This window comes from Lontra canadensis, unplaced genomic scaffold, assembly GCF_010015895.1.
Source record: "Lontra canadensis isolate GAN:19392208 unplaced genomic scaffold, GSC_riverotter_1.0 scaffold70, whole genome shotgun sequence".
NCBI lineage: Eukaryota > Metazoa > Chordata > Mammalia > Carnivora > Mustelidae > Lontra > Lontra canadensis.
Genome location: NW_022631064.1, coordinates 5831213 through 5859031, shown reverse-complemented (window position 1 = coordinate 5859031; position 27819 = coordinate 5831213). Strand labels below are relative to the sequence as shown.

Sequence of the window (27819 nt, the reverse complement as noted above, 5' to 3'; positions counted from 1 at the left end):
GGCAATCTCAGATTAAAAATAAAACCCCCAAAGCATCACTTTTGTATTGCACATTATGCTGCCTCCCTCTTCTCACCCTTGTAGCGAAGTCTGAGGGGAGGGGGCGGGGAAGCGCTACTGATAATACCAGCTTTAACTACTGGAGTTTCCCTTTGAACAAATATTCAATTTAACCGGAGTTAATTTACCATAAAAGACATTCCCCTTGGCACGAATGCACTCATGTCCTTGAACACACCTCTTTGAATGCCTGGACTCTTACAGAAGCCATTATTTCGGGTCTCTTTAAAAATCCGGAGCCCATCTCTCTCTCTTTCTCTCTCTCCCTACTTTCTTCCCTCCCTCCCTCCCTCCACACCACACCACCCCCAGTGAAATCCTGGCACCCAGAGAGCTCTCCTTTCAGCCAGAGATCCCAGAACCAGCCGCTGTCCCCTGGCAAAAGAGGCCCAGGGCTGAGCCCTGGGCAAGTGTCTGCAGACAATGTACCCCTCCTCTCCTGTTAGTTTCCCTTACCAACAGAAATCATTTCCCTCTGCCACCCAAACCAGATTGCATCCAAAAGTTTCTCATAAGCTTAAAAATGAAAAGCGAAAAATTGACAACTGTTACACAGAAGAGCCCACAAATCTACAGCAGCATAAGGGTGAAGAAGCAGCGACAGACCCAGGTAAGAACCCAGACAAGTGGAGATGTTTGGGGCTTCCTAGGCCTAGCACTGAGGGGTTCAAATCTCTCTCAGGTGCTCCCTGTTTGTAGAGCGCTTGTGGTTGGGGACAGTCTGATGAGCTTGGAGGATGCTTGGGAGTTTTGAGTTTTGATTTGTTTCCAAGAAAAGGAGTAATTTGAGTAAAATCGAGAAAGGAGTAATGGTGAGATGGGGTAAACCAAAAGGGGAGAAAGAATGAGCAACAGAGACATCCTGGAAGGGCTTCCTGGGTGCTCAGTTCATATGGCTTTGACTGGGCACTCAGGCCTCCGAGCCAAGCGCAGGTTGGCTGACACCCCCTCATCCCCTCCAAAACACTGCTTCTTGTCCAGCCCACGTCAAGGTCACTGCAGGCCTCCCAAGATGAACTTTAAGGGAGCCTTTGTAAAGACAGACTGGTAGATTTGGGGGTATGGGACATCTGGCTTCTCAGCATACTCATCCACTATCTTGGATTTTTAAAGTACCAATCTTTTAAATCCCAGGTGGAAAAATAGAGAGAGAAAGTGAGAAAATACATGTGTTTTATTCACCTTCCCTTTTTTCCTGCATGTCTGTTCCATGGTATTAAGAGTAGTGCTAAAGTATCTTTGAGAAGTTTCTGATACTATCAAAATGGGCCAAACACTTCTTAGACTTGGATACTTACCTCTCCCTAACCCCCCTTTTTTCTCTCTCTCACACTGAAAGGTAATGACTGGCCAATCACATTTACCCCAAAATCTGGTTTGAAGAGCTAGAAAGAAGTAAAAGCCTCTTGTGGCAACAGGAATATTTGATATTTCAGAATTACTAAAGATCTCCTCCCTAGATCACTTATTCTCTGCTGCCTTCGAGGGGAAAAAAGTTTCTTTGCTGACAGTTTGTTATCAAGAAGAAATGCCAGTGCTTCTGGAGACAGGATTTTTCAAAACTCAATCGTATATTTGAAAAATTAAGCAAGTTACCCAATTGGAGCCTTTCACTGACCTCCAGAGAGGACTTGACATCTCAAGTACCTATCAATATTGATTTTCTTTTAACCTTCCCCCTTCTAAAGAAACTCAGTGACAGGTTGCAAATCCTGGGCAGTGTAGGGAAAGGTTTCTTGGAGCTTAACAAAGCTGTCATTTTCAATACCCCCATGACTTTTTTTTTTTTTTTAGCTCTTGAATGTGATTTGAGGGAAGCTCAACAACCACACACCCTAGCTGCTTCGCCAATATCAATATTTTAAAACTAAATACAAAAGAGACAAATGACCTCCTGACCCCAGGACCCAGGCCTGCAAAACTGCAAGTATTTACCACACCAGGCCCAGGGCCCTTTCCTTCTTCCAGGTGAACCACAAAAATCATATGTGTGTAGCCCAGAAAACACAATTTCATATCCACAAGGAGGAACACCAAAAATCCACTCAAAAGCATATATATAAACAACCAACAAGTACTGAAATTGCCTGCACTTGATGGGAATTGCAGAATCATGCCCAGCTCTCTCAGCCCTTAAACTACTAACTGTCAAATTAGGGTAGCAATTTTTCCCTCCTAGAAAACTCACAACTGGTTAGCTCCCCCACCCCCACCCCCCCACTGCCAGTGCTTTGCCTTTCACTGAAAGGAATAAATAACCGTGGACTTTTCTTCCGTCCTCTGGGAGCTGTTTGGTGTCCCCTGAGGACAAAACTAAATGAGAAAAATGACGCTGTTAATAATGTCGCTACTGAAATGCCTGTACTCGACTGTTAAAAAAAAAAAAAAAAATACCATCCCACTAAGTGTGCTTACATTTCGGGCACATTTAAAAGCTACGACTGAATGTGAACAGCGACTAGGCCAGACTCCTCTATTAAGGTTAGCCGGTTTCCACTTCTCTCCAGAGATGAAGCGAGTTCATCAGCAGAGAGTCCCAACTTCTGAAGACATTTGCTCCCGGATTACAAAGTCAGCAGTTGCCTGAAACTTCTGCATGATTTATTTTAAACCTTGAAAATCATGGTAATAATTGCCTTGCTTCACTTACAGTTCTTCAAAAGTTCCTTCCAGTCTCCTCTGCTAAGGCTGGGAATGTACTTATCGTCCTTTTCAAAACAGCTGACCTTTAAAGTAAAACTATACTATCATTTTATTTCTACGTATAAACTGATTTTTTGTTACCTATCTACATATGCCGATGTGACAGGAAAACAGATCAGTTTTAAGGAGGTGTTTAAAAAGCTTTATCCTTATTTTGGATAAGGAGTCTTTACATTCTATATTAAGAAGTGTAGAAGGTGTACTGCAAAGAAACTCAAACTTTTTGCACCCATTTCTCTAATTCTTCCTTTGAAAACTGCCATTCTGTTTCAAAATCAAAATAACACATGACAACAGAATTGTGCATTTTAACTTTCAAATTAAAATTTAACAAATAATTGTGTAATTACAAAGAGAAAGACAAACTATTGGGCCTACACAAAATATATGTTCAGTAAACTTCATCTCCGAAATGTTTTAACAACACAGAAAGTTAATAAATTTCAAAGCAATAAAATTGTCAAATCGTGTGATGTCACAAACTCTAAAAGCAAGGTTACAGATGTTCATGACATCATATTCACTCATAATTATACTGCTGCTCAGTCTGATTATATTAAAATTAAAAGATGTCTATGTCTGCTAAAGAATAAAAGGAATTTATTTTGGACATCAAACAATGAAACTGTCACCATTTATTGTATGAAACACTCAGCTAATCAATTTCCTATTAAAACAGCTTTCAACAATCCTCAGCTTTAAAATTCATCGGGGCCAGTAAAAACCTTTTCCCAGTGCACAAGAATGCAGTCCCAACCACGACGATAATTACCCTTCTAATACTTTTATTGCCCAAGCACTTTTTCTTATGCTCCCCATCAGTTAGGCAAGAATCTGCAGTATATTGTATCAGTGAGTTGGAGTGCTTGACCTTTGCCCACATATGATTTAATAGGGACTTTTCAGCACTGGAGCTTTCTCCATCTCTCATACCATTAAATGAAAACATCAAACCTCAAATGTAAAACTGGAAACCACAACGTTTTGTGTTTCACAACTCTTTGCCGTTTTTACTTAGGCTGCTTAAAGGTCAGCTTTCTAGCTTCAGGACCCTCGCTCCTCCACCCCACCCCCATACAAGTAAAGGTACTCAAAAGTCACACTATAATTCTGATTTTGATTAAATCTTGAACTCCCCAGTCAGATACACACATGCACCCTGCTTATTTACACGTGCATTCTTTTTCTAACCACATAAGCATGCCTGTATGGCTTTCTGGATTTATTCCATTTTAGAGCTGATTTAAATGTCTGTTCAATATGGGTTCAAAAGTTAACTTTTTCCCGCCTGTTGGAAAATTAAAATTACAAAGGATGGTGCTATAAGATTCAATCAAAGAACGTTAGAGTTAATCTTGTGTATTTTGGCGCCTTTTCCCTGCCAGCTACTGTACTTGGGTGGGGGGGAGGGGGAGGCGGGACTTGGAGATCTTGTCTGTCCCGTCTCAAGTTCAATGGCAGTTCTTCTAACCGGAGGAGAAGATGGCCATGTTCACAGCCCTAATAATAATTCCAATCACACCACTTCGGCATCTTGTGTCAAAGTCGAAACTGGCTTCCCCGCCCCCTTCAACCTGAAAGCTGCCAAGTCCTCACACACTCCGCATTCAACCACAACTTAATGGATGGGATATTGTGCATTAAAATGTGTCCCAGACGTAGTGGCGAAGAGAGCACAAGGGAAAAGGGAGGCGCGCGCGCGCGCGCGCGCACACACACACACACACACACACACACATTCTCTCTTAGAGGGGTAAAAATCCTAGAGCAAAAACAGCGGGACTTAAAAAAAAAAAAGTATTAGGAGCGGGAAGAAATCCATCACAATCTTTTTTTTAAACGGGGAGGGAGGTGTGGGAGGACTAACAATTTGATCCTGCAACTTCAGGGGCAAGATGGGGGGCGGGGGGAACTGAACTTGGGAATATTGATTTTAAAAACTCTTAACACACCAACCAGAGCTAAATAAATAGTACTACCCTCACTTTTTTTTTTTCAAATGCACTTTTAAATGAGAATATGTAACAAAGCTGTGCACATTCACCTTAAAGTGGTGGAAAGAATGCTATGAAAAGAGAGAATGTTCAACTAAAATATCATTTGCACAGGAATTTTTTCCAGCATTGGGAGGAGGAGGAAATAGGGAATTAAGCAGGGAAAATGTTACATTTCACAGTTTGGGCTCACAATGTTATCCACTGATTCCCGCAATAAAAGTGTGACACATATAGTAAAGTTGCTAAGGCTAAAAAAATAAAATAAAATAAAATATATATTTGCATTGGCCTGGAAATCAAGCGCTATAGCTCAACCTATTAAAGCAGATGACATTTAAGTATAAAACAGTCACTTCACAATGCACAAACAGGGGAAAAGAAAACTGTGTTTGGGGTGAAGGGGGTGCAAGGGACGAACAAGACGAGCAAATCAAACCCATCATTCAAAGCCACATACCATTGCACCGTATTGCATTAAATAAAAGAGATCTTGAGTCTGCAACAGAACCCTGGGCCGTGGACTTCACGTGTCTCAGGTAGAGATTTGAGGATTTTCTCAAAGGTTGTTTGGGTGTCGCTTTTTGTGCTTAGTTAAAAAAAAAAAAATGCAATCCGGGAGTAGTCTTTTATTTTTAAAATTATTATTTCTGCAATGCCCCAGTTCTTGGCCCGAGAAGAAAAAGTCAAGTCTAAAAGCAAGCAGCCCCCTCAGTCTGGATATCCCGTTTTCCTTCCTCTCACTTGCTGAAGTCTGTTTCTCGTGGTTGACTTGAACACCGTCCAGAGTGATGTGTGTGTGTGTGTGTCTGTCTGTGTGTGTGCGTGTGCGTGTGTGTGTTCGGTGGGTTTTATTGTTGTTTTAACAGGGCCGCTCTAGGGGTGGGGGCTGCCTCCCCTCTCGGGCCCGGGCGCGCTCGGCAGGGGCAGCGGGCGCGGCTGCGGGGTCGCGCGCTCGCCCCTTCCCAGTCCTCGGATTGGCCTGGCCGGCGGCGGGGCTGCCCCGGAACCGCCACCCACCCGCGCACCCTTTCCGCGCCCGGGCCCCGCGCGTCCCGCCGTCGCCGCCTCCCAGCCTTTCTCTTTCTCCGGATCGCCGGCCGCCCTGCCCCCGCCCCGCCCCGACCGCCCCGGCGCGCGGGAAGCGCGGCTCTTCGCTTCCGCCTGGCGGCGGGAAGGAAGCCGAAAGGAGGAGCCGGGGGCGGGCGCGCTGCGATGCATATTCATCAGGGCGCCGGCGGCGGCGGAGGCGGGAGCGGGCCCGAGTGGGTGTGGCGGCCTGCGCGGCGCGGGCGCCCCTCGCGAGTGGCGGCTCTACTCTTTGTGCGGCCCGGGAGGGGCAGGAGCGCGGCGAGGGCGGGCGAGGAGGGCGGCGCCGCCTGTCTGCGGGGCCGCGCTGCGCCGCTCCGCGCGCCTTTGTGCTCTCGGGGTCACGGGGCCTCCCCGCCGGCTTGCGGGAGAGGGGTGCGGGGCCGAACTGCGGCGCAAGACTCTTCACCAAATAATAGCGATGCTTACGGAATTGGTGGTACTCCCCTACCTCCCGCCACGTTGCTCGGTCAACTTCGCAAGGCCGCGTTTGTTTTCGTGTAAAAGGACTTCTGAAATGTGCCTCCCGGCCAGGCGTTATCATTACAACAAAACCACCTGAAAAGAGGGCACTCTTGACTTCTATGTGTATGCATCCATGCGAAGTCAGTAATCTAGGGGAAGGTGCAAGAAATAATTAGCACCAAAGAAATAACACCACCTTTGGGGCCCCAGAAGTAAACACTCTAGGTGAGCTTTGGTAGACAGTTAATGTTCGTAAACAAAGAGGATTTGATGAGTTTTGTTGTTTTTTTTTTTTAAGTTAAATGTAGGTAGTGGTTTTGCTTAGTTTTTAAGTAATCCAGTTATTTTCATTTTAAGCGTCTGTGGGGCGGTAACATGCTTCACGGTTAAGTTGTTAAGGAATTCTAATTTAAAATCGAAGTATTAGAAGTAGAAATATAACATTGACCCGAAATTTACATGGTACTAACCTACGTGTGTTTAGAAAAGATTTTATTACAGAGATTTTGACTAATTATGTAATTGCACAACAGACAATGGCTTCAAATATCCTTTAAAATCCCTGTTCAATTATGTGATTACCAGCCGGACCGGAATAGCTCCCGATGAATTGTTCTTATCTCTCCACTAAATGTGAGCATGGCAGTATTTTAATCCCAGTTATGTTAACCTTCAAAGTCCAAGAGAACTTAAACAACAGTGCTCAGGTTCTTGGTTTCTACAATATACATTATAAAACAAGGAAGATATTTTGGCTTCATCACCCCCCAAAAAGCGTTTTTTTCTAATACACACACATTATATAGGTCCTTGGCTGTATGTGAATAATATACATACCTATGTTAATGATAATAAGCAGAAAAGTAGTAATTATATTGACCCCATTGGATTTCAGAAAATACCAAATTTAAAGACAGGTTATTAAACCAAAGTTTTGACAGTTCCCAATTTCCCCTCTAGGAAAAACTAGCACTGTGTTATCTATATAGCTTTGGGAAGGGAGTTGAAGATGGGATTACACACATGTACACATCTATGTATATATGTCTCTCCACACTCAGCTATAACTTCCCAAGGAAAATTAATTTTTAACGTCTATCTTGATCCAAGTTAGGTAATTTTAACAACGCAGCTAGTGTAGCCATAATTCAGTCTTCTCAGGCAGTCAATTCAAGTGGGTAACAAACAGATCTGTTTCCATTCTAGCATTTCCTAATAGTAGTTTCATGGTGAAGTAAATCACATTTAGTGCTAAGGAACCAAATATAAAATATGAAAATTTAATGCAGCTAAACTTTAAAAAATTGTTGAGGATGCAAAGGGAGTGTTTAAATTGGCCATGTTACCAAATTCTAAAACTTTTGTACAGAAGTGTGCCTCCGAAAGGTTTTCTTTTGCGATTATTTGAAGTCCATAGTGGACTTCATAGTTACCAATCCTTCCCAACATCTTTCATTCAAAAGAGAAATAATATTACAGGAAGAATCCAGTTTTGTTTAAGAAATATCCAAAGGGATGAAATGGGGAAAGGAATAGGAAAGGGAAGAGGGAAGGATTTCCTGAGCTTTTCTACTGATGACTTGAATGAATCTGGAGTTAGTGTCACCTGTCAGAGGATTTCTCCCTGAGCATATTATTTAGTAATAGAATTTACTGTTGTATGTCATGTTCAGTCTTTCATAGATTATCTTTTTTATTTGCATGTAATTTGTTTCTTCTGACATGTGACGCTTATAATACTTATTCTTCTACCGATGACTCCTCTGTCTGTCAAGTGTGTACACATATCATAAGTAAATGATAGCCAATGCTCATAAAATGAGGAAACTGTTTTCCAATCATGTCTTAGAGAAATCAGACTCACTAATTTGTAGTCACCTCAATGGGATGTTGTTCCTATGTCTCTTATTTGGCTAATGTTAATAGTCTTCTAATCTACACAATTGGCTGATTTTCCAGTTTTCATATTTTGCATTATGAATCAATATATAGAAATTAGGGAGTACTTTTTTAAAATTAAAATTATCTTGGTTAAAAACCTTTCCTAGAATATAATTAAGGTCAAGTATCTTTTTATATTCATTTTTCTAGAAATAATAACTCATCATTTTTTAAAAATAAGGATTGTCCAATGTTACTTAGGCATTTTGGCCCTCTGGCATATCTAATTGAAGTGATTCCAGTAGAAAAGCTAATTTTTTTCTGCCTTCAGTTGCAGGCACAATTGATTTCTTAGAACTAACTAGAAGATTCTCAAGTATACTGATAGTTTAGATTTTCTGGTTCTTCTGAAAGCCAATTAACTGGTAATGCAGTTTCTGTATGTTTTCTTCAAATTAAGAAATTTTTTAATGTACTACAACATCTGCATGTGTTTATCTTTGAGAATAATCACTATATAATTATTTCTAAAAGCATGCATTATTACAATGCTTTATGTCATAATTGAAGTAATTCTTCTACCCCATCTAAACCAGTAATTTTCAGTCATTACCCCAAAGGTGTTTATTTTATCTTACTTCACTATTTCTCAAAAATATAGGAAGTGTGTTTTTATTTCTATTATTTTTTATTATTAAAGGGCACACACTAACTTATTAGATTATTATATTTAGTCCGTTATTGTGCTAGCATGTATGCAAACTTAATTTATATAATAAAGATAGTGGAATACTAAAGACATGATGCTAAATAAAACACACGATCTTTTCAAACAATTGGATAATGTTTTTTAGAATTTAAAAACTGCGTGTTGTATAAACCTGTGTAAGCATTCATATTGCCAGTTGCCTCCAGGAAATAGTTTCAAATATTTCTTAATTATCTAAAAATATTTAGGGAGTCTTTAAGTAGGACATGTGTAAAGTGCCAAGTTTGGGCACTTTGTTTTAGTTCTATAGATGAGAGCTGTCTTAGTACAACTTCTACTGAGGAAAGGAGAACGCGTATCTGGTATATTGTTGTAGAAGTGGAATACCCAAGTATAAACAACCCCCTCTGGTAATTACTTTTATTTTCTACTGGTTCTAGCAGTCTTTAACTATAATCCATTGTGCCCCTTCTTCAGACATTGAATATAAAAAATAAACACAGCGTCTTTCCCACAAGACATAGTTGCTCATCCTACAGAATTATATCTGGGGAAGAGACTTCCAAGAGATCACCAAATAAGCCTTTGCCATGGAGTCGAAACCCCACACTACCCAAGACAGGCACACCAGGTCCCTTTCTAACCATTGAGAGTATGGGTACAAAAATAAATACACGCAGTGTTCCTTCTTTCACTAACTGCACGCTGCACCTGTGCACACATGTATCTAATGACATCTGCTAACAAAATAAATCTCAAGTGGTTTGTGGTGTCATCAAAAACCTGAGATGGTGGTATGGCTCACAGCCCCCCCAACCCCCAACCATGGTCTTGTTAAATTTCACAGGCAAAACAGAGACAGACTTAGACTCATTCTGTACAAGAACCAGAGGTTTTCGAGAGCAGGTTGAGGTGGTTTACCAAAAGGGAAAAAAAAAAGGAAGAAAAAGCTTCTAGTTATGACTCAGTGTGTGAAAAATTTGCTCTCCGATTCAAGGGTGATAAATCAAGGATGTCTCCCAGCTTTGAAAACACCATTTTTATCGCAATCGTTGCGAATTCTCAACTCGAAGTATCCACCCTTCCCTAGCCTACTTATGTTCTGAAGACTTACTTTAGGAAAGAAAAGCTAGGAGCAGTTAAATCTTCCTATCTTGCTTACTCACACTTTTATATAACTTTAGTTTCAACCATCAAAATGCCCATAAAAAGAAAACAATAAACTTGAATGAATTTAGGCTGTAATGATGATTAAATTGAGCAAAGGAAACACAAGTGTTTTCTCAAAAAATGTTCGGGATATTTTGTACCATATGTAAGGTTTCTGAAACAACAGAATCACTAAGGTATTTTTTTAACCATTTTCAAAAAACAGAAGCATCTGGCAATCCAGAAATCAGCGAGGCAACAGGATGTAAGAAAGCGCTAGACAGTCTACTGATCCTTCAGTATAGTCCTGGCAAAGGACCATCCTGCCTTTTGCTCAGTGGGCCATTTTCAACAAGAAAACGAAAGTCAAGCCCCCCGCGTCCACATCCGGTGGCTACTTGTCCTCAGGGTCAAACATGCTTCTTGGCATATCTAGAACATGGCGACATCGTTTCAAATTGCCCACTAGTAAAGAAGATCAATAACCCCATTTTGTGTCTTTATTCTGTAACTAAGAAAGCCTTGATACAGCCTAAGGCATAGAGGAAGAATGCAATTCTTCTACAAACATGGATCACATGCTTCCTGTGGGTCTCGACCTAGGGCTGGGCACTCCCGTACAAGGATGAATACATTTTTGAAGATTTCTGCATTTATGGTACAAAGGCCTTCCACTGCTTTGTGCTAATATTCTCTTCTACATTAGTCAAAAAAAGAGTAAACTTCCCGTGGGTTATCTTAAAAGCCTTCAAATAAACACACTAAATAACCACCTTTGGGTTTTTTGCTCACTTTACAGGTAGTTGATGTGGGTTTGTAGAATGAAAATAGTGTGGATAGAAACCAAAGAAAAATGTAATTAGGGAAGATCAGTTAGGTGCCCTTCCCCACCCACCCACTGAAAACAAAACCAAACCCTCGAATAATGCACACAAAAGCCAAACTAACAAAGTCAGGAAACTTTTGATACCACTATTCTTCATGATGTGGGAAGTGTTTTTATAAACAACAGGGGGGGGGGAAAGAGGAGCAATGTTAGGTGGAAAAACTCTGGCGCCCAGGGTTTACCTACGTGAAATTAACACTGTCTTAATAGCTTATTGTTTAAGGATGGTTGACAAGCAAATACACAGAGCAGGGTAGAAATACAAGTTTCAGGAACATACCTAATATCACAATCCCTCCCATTTTCTCTTCAGGTCAGGCACCATTCTAAGCTGTCCTCAATATTACTTTCACCGTTATCTTTTTAATTTTTTTTGTTATTACACATGTTTCTTGTTATTACACAAGCAAACAAGAGTGAGACCCTTTGTTTATTTTTTTCAAGAGTAGAGACACTTTAAGTGGACAATTAGCAAAATGTAAGTGACATCCACCCCCAGTACCATCACCTTAAAAACCTGTTTCATTTACATATATTCCAATCCAGTATTTGCTTCTGTGCTCGTATATTACTTGGCAGAGTTATAAGATCGTAAGGTCGATAGAATTTTGTTCCGTAACTCTTCCATTTAACCTTCTATTCCTATCCTTGATATTAGCGAAAGGGTGCAAAATTGTTAAGATGCTGAAACTTAGAAGAGACTTTGAGGACTTCTAGACAAGAGATGAAGAAAACCAAACTGGCAGCATCCGGCGTTTTGCCCTGTCATCTTTTGAATGTTGGAATTCATTTAAAAGGTTAGGGCAGAGTCGCTGCCCCCTTTAGATGGGGCCTGATCTCCTGGGCCCCCTGTCACATTCCACTGGCCCGCTTTCCTCATGTGGGTCTACCCGCTGCCTCTCACACCCACAAGTTTACAACCCTTAATCTAAACCAACTGCTCTTCTTATAGATGAGAAATCAAAATAAGGTTCAGGGAGATAATGACTTGGTTAAGGCTATGAGGCTAATTAACAGCCCCGCTGCTGTTAGAGAAGAGGCCCTCACTCTAAGCAAGGGCTCTTTTTATTAATGTTTATTTCAGAGCATGTGAGAAGTGGAGTCCTATGATTCCTCATGACAAACCCACCAGAACTACTGTGACCTCAAGCTCCTTTATATGCCGAATCCCAGGTTAACCACTCACCACTTTTTATGCTCCAGGTCATAATTAACATTTGATGTCCAAGAGCCAGACACCTGAACCCCCATAAATCCTGGCCATACTCACAGTGTTTGTTCTCTCTTTAAAAAGAAAAATGTCAGAATGCAAGTGGGGGAGCTGATTACTTTATAGAGATAATGTCAAATCTGCTCTCCTTGGTAGAATACTTTACAGTATTCCTATCAGACATATCTCACAAAAGTGTGATGTTCTGCCCCTACCCTAGTAGACAACCACTGTTCTAGAAAATCTAAAACTCCCCGATGGGTGCAGCGACTGTATTTTCTGAATGTTGAATCAGGACACATGGTAAAACTAAGATCTTTTTTGGAAATGAAGTCAAGATTTTGGAAAGTTTTACACAAGTTTGTAAAAATGAATCATTGTGAGCTATGGTTTAATGAATGGGTTTCATGAAATACAATAAACATGTACACCATCTAGGAATGCCTGATCTCTATGTTAATGTAGGCAATTAGAAATTTGCCCAGGCATAGGATTTGATGACAGGGACTGCCATGTTATCATTGCTGCTGGTGTCCTGTGCAGTTTGCTTGTAGTGTTTCGTTCATCAGACCAGACTCTCTAGGTTCTTCTCTCAAATGGACATCAGTGAACACCTCCCACATATGACATCACAGAGTCAACACAGTAAATAACCAATAAGTTCGTACATTACGTGCATGGGGAAAGGCACAGAAGATCTCCATATTCGATCAGGCTCTAGGCTCATTCACATAAGTGACCTTCGTGACCCTTTTTCTGGCCAGCACACCATCTTAGTTGAGCAGGGTGGGCACACCCTGTGCACATGGGAGGCCAGACCCTATGGGCCAGGTTTCCCTGCAGTCCAGAGATGCAGGCTCCTTCCAGCGCATTTTACATGACTACCTACAAGCTGGATCTTCTCTTCTGCTATGACCAACGGCAGCACCTTAATTAAGCAAGGTCTCCCCTAGGGCAACGATTTTCCCCAACCTTAGGTTAAAATGAGTGTCATAACAAGTGATAATAATTACCACATACTCAGATCGAACCATGGCTCTGCTCTGTGCTCAGTAGGTCACCTTCATGATCTCAGCTCTTTTAAAGACGAGGAGCCTGAGGCTCAGGGAGGTGAGTAACAGTGAAAGGTTATGGGACTCCTAAACCAGGGCTTTCTATTTCCAAAGCCTCTGGCCAAAGCTGACCGGTACCTGCAGCGAGGACCTAGTGCAAGACTGTAACCACCCAGGCGAGTGTGGCCCCTTCACAGGAGTGGGCCTTGGAAGGCTTTGCAAGTATTCCTTAAAGCATTTTTACCACTCTTCTTTTGCAATTGCCTTTAGAACTCGAGGCACATTCTTTTAAATATTATCAATGGGATAGATCTTCCTCCTTTGAATGTGGATTTGAGTTTTGGATATAGCTATGATTCATTCAATACCCCGTGGTGATGAAAGAACCTCTCAAGCTGGGCAAACCAGTTTAGGGCGCAAACAAGGCATGACAGAATGTAACAAGATTATCTTCATTCTCCAGCATTTCTGAAGGAATGGAATAGAGGAATGGAAGTGAATAGACTTGGACTTAGACACCCCACGGTTGGGGGTTCAAATCCTGACCTAGTCACTCGAAAGCTATGTGATTCCGGGAAAGGCATGTAATAATTCGTAGCCAAGCTTGCCTGATCTTCAAAAAGAGCATAAAAATCTAAAGTACCTGCTTCGTTGTTGTTTGGGAATCAAAAAAATCTTGGATGTCAAAATATGTGTCAAAATACGTCAAGATGTGTCTGAAATGGAGTCCTTTCTCAAGAAATATTTCTTGAACCAGATTATCAGGTGATTATTTGTCTCTGTCCTTGTCCTTCAGATGCAGTGAGAGATGGTCAACAAGAGTTACCATGGTCTGTGACAATGACCAAACGTCAGGGCTCCTCCAAGTGCCACTGGGCCTGGCATATAGCCTTTATTTGCAATTAGAATTTAAAAAGCAAGATGGAGGTCCCGAGTTCCCCCTTGCAGAGATGAAGTTGAAGGAAGCTGTGGCGTAGTCTGAAGTTTGTGGTAGGTAGTTTCTATCTAAAGTTTACTCCTAGACTCTCCAGAACAGTGGGAGATATAATTGTAGCTTGAGCAAGGGCCCTTCCTACCCACTTACGGAATGCCTGCCCTGTGGCAGGTTGAGGCTCAAGGTGGGACCGGAAGGTTGCTCCTGTCGTCAAGAACAGTGTCCAAAGGGCTGGTTAGTGACAGTCATGGAACAATGCTACCCAAATGATAAAAACTGAGAACGCTCTAGAACCCACTGACACAAACAGTGTCGTTCATCTATTGACTAAGATGTCGCAACTCTTTAGGCACCAAATAAGCACCTGCTGTGTCCAGGAGTTCAAAGTGAACAAAACCAACAACATTCTAGCATGGAGGAGAGAGAGACCTGGAAATGGGAGATGGGGAAGAAAATACCGGAAGAGTTAACAGAAATAGAAGCCTTGTATAGTGTTGCTCTGAATTCATACACCTGTCAGGTTTCTTTGTGGAGTCACAAGGGTGATTGGAGAATTCCAGAAAATTGGTAGAGAGGGGTTTATCAAAAGATGGGAAAGAGGAGTGTCAAAGCATTTTGCAACATACAACAAATCAGGGGTATCTATCTACTGAAAATAGGGGATGGGAGCAGCCTCTGAGGGGCTCTGTGGAGCTTTGGCAATTGATCTAGAACCTTTAAACCTGGTTTATCCTTTGCAGTACCCCATAGTACAGGTACAATATTATTTCCATTTGACAGATGAGAAAGCTAGGGTACAGGGAAGTAAATAACTTACTCAAGTCCAATACCTCTCAAGTGTCTGAGGCAGGATTTGAACCTAGGTAGGGTGGTTCCAGACTATTGGGTCTTAGCCAATTTCATACAAATTTTTCTTCTCCCCTACATGCCCCAGCCTCAATGGAGGTGCTTTGCCCAACCTTGAAATCTCTCCTCCGTCCTGTGGGGCTCATTCTAGGCCTCACATCTCCCTAACAGGGAGCCATAATGTGGGCAACCTTAGCACAACTGTATAGCATGACAATGACGTCTGACCAAGACTTAGTCCCCAAGGAGAAAGGAAGCAGCCGAAGCCTTGGCTTAATGCTTTGGATCCCTCCGGGGTGAGATACAGTGACTGCCCAGTCCCTCTTCCTGTGCTTTAGAGAAATGAATAAATGGCTACCCAATCACACAGTGTAGGAACAAAAAGAACAAACTTCTCTAGAGCATGCATGTAGAAAAGGGCACATCCTAGGTGTGCAGCTAGAGAACTGATCCGTGTCAACCCCATGCACATGAAGAAGTGGAAAACTGCTGGCAACCCAGAAACACATTCAGCTCTCTGCCAAGACAACCCCACCATCCCTCCCAAAGATACCCACTGTCCTGATTCTAACATACAAAGTTATATAGTCTGGTTTTCCTCATACAGAGGAAGCATATGATAGTTGCTTTTTTATGGCTGAACTACTTCGGTCAACATTTCATATGATATTCCTTCTTGCTATTGCAGATAAGAAATGTCCTCCCCGCCTCCACTTTGCAGTATGGATTCTATTGTATGATATTTTGTATGTATGTATGTGTAGTGTATGATATTTTGCAGTATGAATTCTATTTTATGAATACAACACAATTTATCTACTCTTTGTGGGGTCTTGACAATCCCTGGGTTATTTCCAGTTTGGAGCCAATACAAGTAACAGAGAGATGGTCATACTTCTACCTGTGTTCCAGAGTTCATACGTAGGCATTCTCTTGACTAATAGCAATTTTCATACATAATGCCAAATAGACCTTCTAAAGTGATTGTACTAATCTACACTCCCAGCAACACTGCATGAGAGTTCTGGTTGTTTTACATGTTCATCAACACTGTTTAATTGGTCTTTTTTTCTATTTCTGGAGTATAGTATCTCAATGTGGTTTTAATTTGCATTTCTGGATGACTGATGAGGTTAGCTGCTTTTCATCTGTTTATTGGCCATTTGGACAGCTTCTTTTATGAAATGTCTGTTCAAATATTTTGCCCATTTTTAGTTGGGTTTTCCTGTGTTTTTCTTATTCATTTGTAGGTGTTCTTTATACATTCAGGACGTGAGACCTTTGTCCTTTCCATCTGGTGCGGATTTCTCTCTTATTTTGTAGCTTGCGACTTCACTCATTCAGTGTTGTAATGTTTTGGGGAGTTTCTAAAAAGCACATTTATTAATTCTTAGTGCCATATAATAAATGGTACATATTTAAGGTGTATGACTTGGTAAGTTTAAACATATGTATATACTAGTGAAACCATCACCACAATCAAGAGGGGAAATGTTTCAATCACCTTCGAGGGGCTTTCTGTGCCTCTCGGTAATCCCTCCCAACTGATCTGCTGTCTGTTATTATAACTTGGTTTGCATATTTTAGAATTTTATGTAAATGGAATCACCCAACAGGTACTCTTCTTTTGTCTGGCTGCTTTCATTCAGCATATTTTGACATTTATTCACGTCGTTATGTATATCAATAGTTCATTTATTTTTACTATTTGAGTAGAATTTCATTGTACGGCTTGGCATAATTTAGCCATCACCTGTTGATGGACAATTCGATTGTTTACAGTTTGGGGCTCTTACAAATAAAGGTGCTATGAACATTTCATGTACAGGACTTTACATGGACATAAGCTTTTTATTCTCTCGGGTAAATACCTAGGAATGAAATTTCTGGGCATGTGGTAGGTATCTCTTTAAGGGTTTAACTTTTTAAGGAACTGTCAAACGGTTACCCAAAGTGGCTGCACCATTTCACAATTCCATTAACAATATATGAGAATTCTAGTTCCTTCATATCCTCACCAACTTAGTATGATCAAGTCTTTAATTTGTCACCATTCTAATAGCAATGTAGTGTGTTCCACTACCATTTTACTATTTGTTTCCCTAATATTTGTTTCCCTCATGACTAATAGAGTTAAGCATCTTTTTACATGTGTATTTAACATCCTTAGATCTTAGGTAAAGCATCCGTTCAAATATTTTGTTAATTTTAAAAAACTGAGGTGTTGGCTTTCTGATTGTTGAATTATTGTAGTTTTATTTTTTACATGTTGTAGATACAAATATTTCACCAGATATTTGATATGCAATATTTTCTCCCAAACAATGTCTTTTCTTTTCAGTCTCTTAACCATATCTTTTGAAGAGACGAATTATTGAGTTGTGATGAAGTCAAAATTATGGATCATGCTTTTGGTTTTATATCTAAGACATTTTGCCTAATCCAACAGGACAAAGATTTTTCTCCCTATTTCTTTTGGAATTTTTATAATTTTATGTTTTACTTTGAGGTCTACAATCCATTTTGAGATACCTTTTATATATAATGCAAGGCATGGACTGAAAATTCATTTTTTTTCTCATGGATATTCAATTTTTCTGATACCATTTACTAAAAAGACTATTTTTTCCTCCACTGAATTTCCTTTATGCCCTTGTTGAAAGTCAGTTGTCCATATATGTGTGGGTCTATTCTATTTCTTTGATTGATTGATGCCAATAGCACACTGTCTTAGTTATTCTAACATAGGAACACTTGAAATCGAGTAGTAATTAGTTCTCTAAATTTGTTCTTTTAAATATTGTCTTTTGATGAACTCTTCTGTTGTACTGTTCTTTGGATAAACTCTTCCGGCATTTGGTTTGATTTTTAACAAATTTTCTCTAAGAAGTCTTGAATCTACTCAGACAGACAGTCTTCCAACTTGGAGCCGGAAATTACACCTGTGGGATTTTAATGCCATCGTTCATTTGGGCTTAAAGGTCGTTTTTACACAAAGACCTTTTATTAAAATGCATGGACCCTGGAGTGGGGTTGTGGCAATGTTAAGTCAAATAGTCATTAGCTATTATGGTAACTGACTGCCAGCTGACAATCTGACTTTTTTGGAAAGGGATTCTTCCAACTGACCTCTTGGAGGCGGGGGAAGCCCGGGTGGAAGGTGGGAGGGAAAGGAGTCTCAGACTCATAGTAACTCCTGCAAGTTACCCCTCATTGTGCTGACTTTTTCATTTAGCATCCTCTTTTACTTAAGGTCCTTATAATTTCCCTTTCTAGGACTATGCTCTAGAGCAGGGTCCTTTTCTGTAAAGGGACCAAATGTGAGCCTGTGCATTCACAAAGCCCAGAACATCGCTCAGGTTTAAGGCTCTGTGGGCCATACGGTGAGTCTCGGATGCCTCCACCCAGCTCTTTCCGTGTCACACAAAAACAGCCATCCATGATATTTAAACAATGAACCCGGCTGTGTTTCAATAACCTGTATTTATGGACATTGACATTGGAATTTAATATTATCTTTACACATCATAAGATATTTTTCCTTTTTTTTTTTTTTTTTTTTTGGTCTCAATCATTTGAAAACACTGAAACCGTTCTTAGGTGGTAAGTCATACAAAAAGCAATGGGATCTCTTTGGCCTGAGGATGATAGCTTCCTCACCCCTCCCTAGGGAAACTCCCTCACATCTGCATGATGAGGTCACGTGTATGGGACGTTCACATCAAAATTGTTCTTGAATGCTCCAAGCTAGAAATAACCAAAAGTCCCCGCAAAGGTAGAGCGGTTAAATGTACTGTAGTTTACTTTTACATATAACATATGGTTGAAAGAAAAAAGCAAATCTTGAAAGAATACATACAGTATGATTTTATTTATATAAAGTTCAAAAACAGACCTGCATAACTGCTAAAACTAAAATAAAAAAAAAGAAAACTTTAAAAATAAAAGCAAAGAAATGATTACAAGAAAAATCAGGGAGGGGACTTCTGAGGTCCTGGGAATGTTGCATTTCTTGACCTGGGTCATGTTTACAATGGTGTTTGCTTTATATTTATTCTTTGAACTGTATGTACCTTTTATGTATCTACTCTGAAATGTATATTTCATCAGTTTAAAAATCTCAGTTCCTCATTCTAACTCTGAGTTGGCATTTGGAGCCCCCTTTCATAGCGGGGTTGGGGAAGGGGGGAGCTGCACACCCAGGCCACATGTTTCCAACTTCCTAAAGCTCCTTTGATATAATTTTGAAGACCTTTGGCATCCATCTGGCCCTGGGCTTCACATTTGCCAAGAAGAGTCTTGGCTTTTATAGCATTCAAATGTTTTTCTTCTCAGTTTACTTTTGTCTCAGATACTAATGCTCTCTGCCAAATTCCCTCAAGGTCAAATCCACATTATTATGGGTTCCATTGTCTTGAAGCCTTTCTTGTTTGCAAATTCCATTTTTCCTAATTTCAAAATATAATTATAAATAATTCAATCACATTGAATTGGGCAGCGGATGCGTATACTGGCTACTTTCCCTTTATCCCTCTGCTCCTCAGTGTTTATTCTCCTCTTAATATTTCTACCTTCTGGCTCTCTATGTGTGGCTGTATGTTGTCATTAACCAGGCAGGGCTGAAATGAAAGAAGAGAAATTATGTATTCATGGTTGGAGAGGACATGAGTTTAGGAGTAAACCAACTGCAGTTTGAACCTCCACTCGATCAATAGGCTGTGTGTTCATGGTCGGTGACCGAACCTCTCTGAGTCTTTCCTTTCATTAATAGGAGTGAGAGTCAACAACTATGAGAGAGAGTCATTGTGACAATTAGACATGTAAAGGTTAAACAAGAAAATCTGTGCAGTGTATGAAGTTTAACACCTCCTGCCACAACTACTTCATGACTCAGGATAGGGCTGCAAGAAACATTAGTTTTCTTTCTCTTTCTTTTCCCTCCTTCCTTCCTTCCTTCCTTCCTGCCCTCCCTCTTTCCTTCCTTCCTTCCTCCATTTTGCAAGATGTTTCCGTCTACCCTCACCAACCATGTTAATCCAGCAATGGCTTCATGAGAGAAAAGGATGGCAGGTGGGTTGGGGACAGGAAGAATCAATGGTGGAAAGAGAAATTCTACTCAAGAGCCTGGGGAAAGAGCCCACGTCACATCCTCCACTTTCCTTGCCCATACCTCTTCATACTCCTCATTTTCCCATGAGCTCATATGTCTTTTCACCCCTAGAAATCCAAGAATCCTGGTAAGGCCGCTGTCAGAATCTTTAGAGAGCCTAGGAGAACTCTATGGTGATTAAAATATCAGGAATAAAAATCGCCTCCATATAAATCACTTAGAACCCCAACTGGCATATTGTCTGCTCTGAGTCAGTGTTGGGTATTATTACCGTGATCGTCGGTGTCATGATTATTGTTGTTCGGGACAACATCTCAGGGTGCCCAACAGAAATTGCGAGGTCATCGGCCGCCTCATTTGCCAAATGCACACCCAAGTTACAAACGATAGCCGTTGTTTATTCCTCTCAGCATCTCTCAGTATCCCTTGTCATTCCCCGCCTCCCCCCGCCCCTGAAACATTTCATTCTGCCTTTTCCAGAACAAACATCATTATAATCACTTCTTGTTCACATCTCTGATATCCCCATGGCTCCTGCTGCTCTCACTGGTAGTAGCAACACCTCAGAATTTACTACCATCTGCAAATATCATTAGCTATTGTTTATTCCCTCTCCCACACTATTAATGAAGATGTTAATTAAGACCAGAACTAACACTGACCCCAGCAGCAATCCACTAGACATTTATCCAACTGGATAAACTTCTGTTAGTCATTACCCACTGCTCATAGACATTACCACTACTCCAGTCCCTTCATCTGCTAATTTGTAAGAGACCAGGGGAGAGAATTAAGGGAGCCCAGTATTATTTAAAAATTAACACTCTGATACTTAGGGTTCTTGGAAAGGGATTTGGTGGAACATCAGAAGGACGGTTGTCAGTAATATGCATGAGTGGAGGGAGCCAGCCTCCAAAAGAATTTGGTAATTGCCTGGCTAAGCTTATGGGTTTCTGAGAATTTGGCAATACACCGTAAGGCTAGAGGACACCAACATAAATTATAGTTTGCTTTCGAGACACTTCCATTTACAGATGAGCAGACTAGGGTCTAAAGACTTGTCCAAGGTCACTCCCCTCATTAGTGATAGAACCTGAACTGGAACTTGGGGCTTGAACTTCCTGTCCCGCGCTCACGCTCTGGGTAGGAACAAAGAGCTCCCTGTGGGTTACTGCATCAATTTCATCTATTTGTTTTCAGCAAACTGTCTGTAGTAGGAGTTCTTTACGTATTCGTTAAAGGAAAGAGCATTATTCACCACGATGCCCTGTTCTTCCCACCTACGTATTAGCCCTTCTCAACCCTGGCTAAACACTAGAATCACCCCGGGGAACTTTAAAAAAATACCAATGCCCGCACCACACCCCTGGAAAGTCAGATTTTTAATTGGATTGGGGAGAGGCCCAGGCCCTGGCAATTTTTTAAAGCTCCCCAGGTGATTCTAATGTGCAGCCGGAGCTGAGAGCCACCTCAGACGATGAAGTGTTTTTCCAAAGGCTCCTAAATTGGGAGGTTTCTTGTTCTGTAGAATTGGGTCAGTACAGAGCTGCTGTCACTTAGCATGCGGGAGCAAACCTTTCTCCTAGACCGGAAACCGACAGCCCTTAGGACTTTTCCCTGGTGAAGATGGCGAATTACATCGTCACCTCAGAACGATGTCACTTGGAATCTTTGCACCCAGTGGCGGGTACTGACACGGGCAGTTTTTCCAGACTCAGACTGTGGGGGGCAGTAGTGCCCACCTCAAGGCTCTCAGGCAGCCCTAAGGGGAGTTACTGGTTCAGTAGAGAAGCTGGCCCACTGGAAGCAAAGGCAAGCACAGGACAGAGGACCTACCAGGCTCTACGGGGTTTGCTATTTCCACACTAATACCCACTTGTCCCTTTGCCGCTGGTATGACAATGAAGCCTGAGTAGATGAAGAATGTAGGTCAAAGACAAAATAAGGAAACATAATCTCAGGCTTTTGCCTGAGCAAGAGCCCAAGGAGAATCAAAGACAAGACTTTGGAAGGTTTCAGAGGCTGTTAGTCTTCTGATGTCGCACTTTGTGGCCTCCTCCATTTTAAGCAGACATCTCTAAAGGAGTAATGGCCCAGCAACACTCACACCTGTCAGAACTGGGGGATTCACAGTGCTCATGTTTGCTGCTGTGGGACGTTCACTGTCCCCCCCCCCCCCCCCGGGACCTGGTACACCACACCAGGGCTGCCATCGGCAGTGAGAAGCTGTGCTTCCAGGAAGGATAGAGGACTCTCTCTGTAGTTCACAGAAAGATACTACGTGGAAATTAGAACACTCGAAGAGGGAGAAAGACCCAACAGTCTTCCACATCCTTGTCATAAGTAGTAGAGGCCTCATGATGAAATCAGGGGAAAAGAGAGAAGAGCAAAGAGATGACTGAAAGCCTTAGGGAGGGGCCGTAGGGATCAACCTCCCTCCCCAAATATGCTCCAGGATCAGCGCCTCTCCATGGTTGTTAAGGCTGGGCGAACACAGGAAAATGTCCAGGAAGCTGGTGAAATGTGGAAATGGGATATCTGTAGAATAGACAATAAGACTCGGGGAAAAAGGAAGTGTAAGGTGGGAACATTTTTTATGTGTTCACTCTCTTACCAACGGAAGCTGGGGGCCCAGGCATGGGTCACAGGCTAGCCTGCTGCTGTGACAACCTGGTTCAGCTTCTGGGAGAGAGAAAGAAAGAGAAGGAGTCCCAGCAACAAGTCACTGGTGGAAGGCCAGGACAAGACACTGCCACCAGTGAACGCTTCCAGATGCACTGAAGTGTCCCAAAAACACTTCTTGAGAGAAACAGCTTAGGTAGAGAGTGACTCCTCTGGAGGGGGGAAAAAAAAATCAGTCATTTTGACAAGGTCAAAATACCAAGAAAACAGCATTCCCTATTGAGAAGTTATGGGTCAGGACCATACTCTATTAGAAAATACTCTTTTCTGCTTCTCCCTTAGGCATTCTGGCTATGACGTGATTCTTAATACGTTCCCTCAAACAGAGACTTTCCGGGCACACAGTCTCAACTAAAAACATGGAAGTGGTTGGATTTTGGGGTAAGAGTTCTCTCCCCCCTTAACTGATAGAAAGACTCTAGAGGAGGGAGTGGACTAATGGATCTAAATAATTCCATCCAAGAACGGATGATCCCTGGTGGTATTTGGGCACAGAATTAGTGGGCTGTGGTGTGGTCTGCACTTGTCCAATATTGGGACTCAGAGGGAAGTCAAGTTTCCCTTGGGATCTGGAAATTGGGGCAATTTGGATGATTTCCACTTTGCTTGCACCTTGGGAAGCTAGCCAGGGAGGAAGCCAGTGGAGAGAGGAGGGAAGGAGGAAAGAAAGGAAGGAGGGAGGGAGGAACAGAGGGAGGGAAGGGGCACTCATTTATTGAGCACACACAGCTTGCCAGACATTGCTTTTGGCTTTCTCATATATGCAATCCCACTTAATCTCTAGAACACCGCTGTGAGGTAGGTATAATTGCTTAGCTAGTAAGTAGCCAGGTTATATTCCATCCAAGTTTACCTGATTTCAAAATTCTTCCCTTTTCCTCTTGACAACTAGTCACCACCAGCTAAACGTACCTACATGGACACTTGTGTATACGTCTGTGGATAGGTGTCTTTGGTTACTTAAGCGTTTCTCAACACTGCCCTATCGCTAAGCAACCAAACAATGAGGGTAAATTTCCTATCTCTGTTTTTTTGTGCTCTTCTCAGACTATAAATGATTTTCCTCTCTTCAGAGTTGCCCCTAATGTTGTTTTCATCTGGCTTCGTTCTTATGGTATTGAAGAAAGGAGGAAAAGAGGAAGGGTGAGGGCTGAGGGAGATCGCTGGTCCAGGTTCTCTGTTGTTTACTGGGCAAAGAGTATGGGGGCGGGCAGAGGTCAGGTCAGGTGAGGATGCCACCATTTTGCCAAACCCCCTACCACGCCCCTGTGGGAATTCTCTGGTGGGTTTTAGATAAACGGCTCAGCTCTGTTTTACCCACAACTTCTTGATAACTGAAATCTCCTCCTTTACTGAGAGACAACCAGCTTTGGAGAAGCTTCTCTATACTTCTCTGAAAGAGGAATCACAGATCATGCCCACCGCCAACCCCTCGTTGCCCGGGGCCTCTACGTTTGTTTGTTTGTTTGTTTTTTGTTTTTCCTCAGAGGAAGTAGAGAGAGGGGTTGGGAAGGTGGGAATGTGCCTGATGAGGCTGCAGCCTCCCTCCCCATTGGTCACCTGCTGCCCAGTGGAGGAGAGCCATGGCCAGGTTTTCCCTGCATCTCCCTGGAGCAGACACAGATGATTCAGGAAATGCTATCACAAAAGGGTTTATTGGGGGGGAGGAACATGTGGAAGAGGATGGGGTGTTGGGAGGGACCCTTGTTCCAGGCTAAGCCTCTGCTGCCTGCAGTCTCCATATATTAATTCTCTCCTTTCTCCACTCCTGACTTTCCAAGTGTTTATATTCACTCCCTAAAGGAAAGCACTCCCCAGGCAAAAATGTTTGCAGCATTTTTATTAAAGTTTGGTGGAGAGGAGGGAAGAGGAAGGAAAAGGCTGGACTCGGAGGGGGCACGCGGTGGTGGTGGGGGGGTTGATAATGGCTGCCGGAGAGAGAGGAAGAGTGAGGGAGAGAAAGGGAAGGCAGGCATGCATGAGAGCCTCAAGCCGCAGCCAAGAAGCAGAGAAAGGGCTGGTGGGGACAAGGAGGGGGTGTGTGCGTGTGCCAAAAGCATTATAGAAAAAGAGCAAAGATCTGAACAGGGGGAATGCTGAAAAGCAGAAGTGCAAATGGACTTTGGGATCCTCCTGGCGAAGAGGACTCCGAACAAAATATAAAACAGGCCACCGTGACATCTCAGGGAGACCCAAGTCTGGAGGAGGCAGGCTTATTTGGAGATGCACAGAAAAGGCCTAGCAAATAAATAAATAAATGCCAGAGTATGCTAATATGCTGCGGGCCTTTAAAGAGAGGGTGAGAAAGAGAGGGAGAGAATGGAGGTCTTGATACACAGAGCGACATCAAGTGAAAGCAGCAGCAGAACAGGGACAAAACACACACACATAGCCAGACCCCAAGAGAGAGACACAGAGAGAGTCGCACACAGAGAGAGACAGAAAGGGCTGGGAGAGGGGGGCGACAGGGGCGGGAGTGGGGCGGGAGTGGGGCGAGAGAGGGAAAGTCTCCAGCCAAATGCGGGAGACTTGGCAGGTGGACAGCAGCCGCCGGCCCAGGCAGTCCCTGCACTCGCTCCGTCTAGTCTATTGTTGTCTGGAGGGGGGGAGAGGGACTTGTTTGTTTGTTTTGTTGTTTGGCCTCTTTGTCTCTTTTGTTCCAAGCAGTGAGTTTGCTCCTTTCCCAGACACTGGGCTGATGGAAGTGCTTTATGGATTTTTCTTAAAGGGACAGGATTAGCTAGTTTACCAGTACAGTTTCTGAGATGTCTTAGTCCTAATCAGTTTCTACCTAAATGGATGTGTGTGTGTGTGTGTGTGTGTGTGTGTATGCATATACATATATATATATGTATATATATCTATATACATATAAAATCTCCATCCGTATTTTAAAAGATCTTAGTAAGTGTGGAGGGTTCATATTTATCATATTTATGCTGCTTTTATGACTGGTTAATAAGAATAAATGGGTCAAGTTCAGCCTCCCCCCCAAACCTCCTCCAAGGTTGTCAACACTGCAGGGGGTAGAAGGAAGGAAAGACAAAAAGAAGAAAACCCTACAAACAAAAGTAAATGGAGAACATACATAAATAACTCCAAACCTTGGGATACGTTCTTACCCACCCCTTTTTTTAACATCAAGATGAGAAATTTAAACTTGAGGCCTTAAATAATCACCAGTAGACGGGCTTGGAAGGACCAGGAGTGGTCTGAACATTCCTCCCCACACTCGCAAGGTGCTATAGGCGTCCGGGCTTCACCCCCAGGCCTGTTTCCTACAGGCCCTTCCCAGGATCCATCCCAGAAGACAGACACTGCGCTAGAGACTTGGGGAACCCAGCTCGTCTTGGGTCACCCCTTTTCTGAAGGATTGGACTATTAGGGATGGACTCAGGCAGCCCAGTGACAGTGTTGGGGAGTACTGAGTCACTGAGCTGAGCAGAGAGCTGCTTTTTCTTTATTTGAGGAGGGGTGTGTGGGGGCGGGAAGGGGTATCCTGCAAGCCTTTGACCTTTTTGTTTCACAGAGTCTCCCAGCTTCTTGTCCTTCATGATAATTTCAATAAGTTTTGGTCTAAAGCAGACAGCTCCTGAAGGAAATGAGATTTCAAAACACTTCCAAATTCATCCACATTCAATTTTGAATTCATCTCTAGCCCTCCCCTGAAAAGAATGCCCAGTCCTTTTACTTAATCCTAACTTCATCCTCTCCTCCCTGTCTTAAAATCTCTCAGTGAAATCTAGGGTGCTCTGCCGGGATATTAAAAATCAATGCATACAATCCAAGCGCTTGGGGTTCTAGGAAATGTTCAGAGGGGGTGGAGATGGGAGAGGGAAGTGGGTGCCGCTTTGTGAACAGGATCCTTTATATTCCAAGCAAACACAAATCAGAGTGGGCGCGTCTGCCCTTGAAAGTGCGGCTGCCACAGTTGTAGGGTACAGGCTGACTCGGGGGGCACAGTGTGCCCTCAGCTCCGCCCCACCCCCTGGGAGTTTGATACTGTAAAGAAAAGATAGACAATTCCGTCAGGCGCTGGATTTTGGGGGTGATGGGGTGAGGAGTTAAGAAGCAAGCTGCTTACACACACACAACTTATCTACCTGTATCATATTTTCCTCCTCTCCACTTCCGCGCCCCTGCCCCTCAAAGCGGCCATAGGTGTCCCGTTATCATCACCAGGAAGTTTTGTTTCTGCTAGGGTGCCAATAGAAGGATCCAGATAACCCCCGCCTTTCCAGGCCTCCTCCCTCTCCGACACAACCTTGGTGACAATGTGGGCCTAGGCTTGCTGGGGCCAGCCCTTAGTCAGAGGTTGGGGTGGGGGAGGGGGGCAAGGCGACAAGGCGGTGCGACCTTGGTTCCCGGAGGGCCCAGTCAGAGTGAGGCCTCTGGGAGGTGCGGCCCAAAGGAAGCCGCACGGGGGACACGTGTTTTCCCAGAGTTTGGAAAGAGAGAATGTTGTGGGGCGCGGGTCTCCTGAGACTCTTGGGGGAGGGGGCATTTGTAGCCAGCTTTGATTTGGGCAGACAGCTCACATCCCGGGTCACACGAGGTAACCGACGTCCTCCTAACCTCGAGCATAAACTTGATTCTGATTTGGGCACGTAGGCGCAGCCCCGCTGAACCCGTTAGCTTCTGCGGACGTCGCTTAGGGGCAAGCATCATCTGTGGCCAATGATCGTAGGATCACAATCTCGGCACGTGGAAAGATCAAAGCAAAGTGCTGGCCTTGACCCTGGCGGGGTCAAATCCGATTCCAAGCCCAATCCCGCGGGTTTCAGAAACGGCCCTGCAACCCCAGGCCCGGGAGTCCGCACGGCGCCACCGGAGGAGGATTTCGTTTCTATTCCCGCACGCGTCCCAGCAGCGAACCAGAAGATCTTGTTTCGCCGGAACGTTCTTGTTGACTTGTTGGTTTGAAAGTTGAAGCCCCGGGAGGGTAAGGCTGGCCACAAAAATTTCAAACCCCGCTAATCCTAGACAAAATAAAAACATAATAGGCCACAAACCAACCAACTTGGGGCAAAGTCTGTGGTGGTCCCCTGG

General features: G+C 42.9%; 1 long non-coding RNA gene across 1 annotated transcript; it reads left to right on the top strand.

The window, feature by feature from the left end:
• Window positions 1-351: 351 nt before the first annotated feature.
• Window positions 352-23106, top strand: LOC116881024. Its single transcript, XR_004385325.1, has 3 exons — window positions 352-670; window positions 12021-12109; window positions 23053-23106. It is a non-coding gene; the product is annotated as an uncharacterized LOC116881024 (long non-coding RNA).
• The last annotated feature ends 4713 nt before the right edge of the window (window positions 23107-27819 follow it).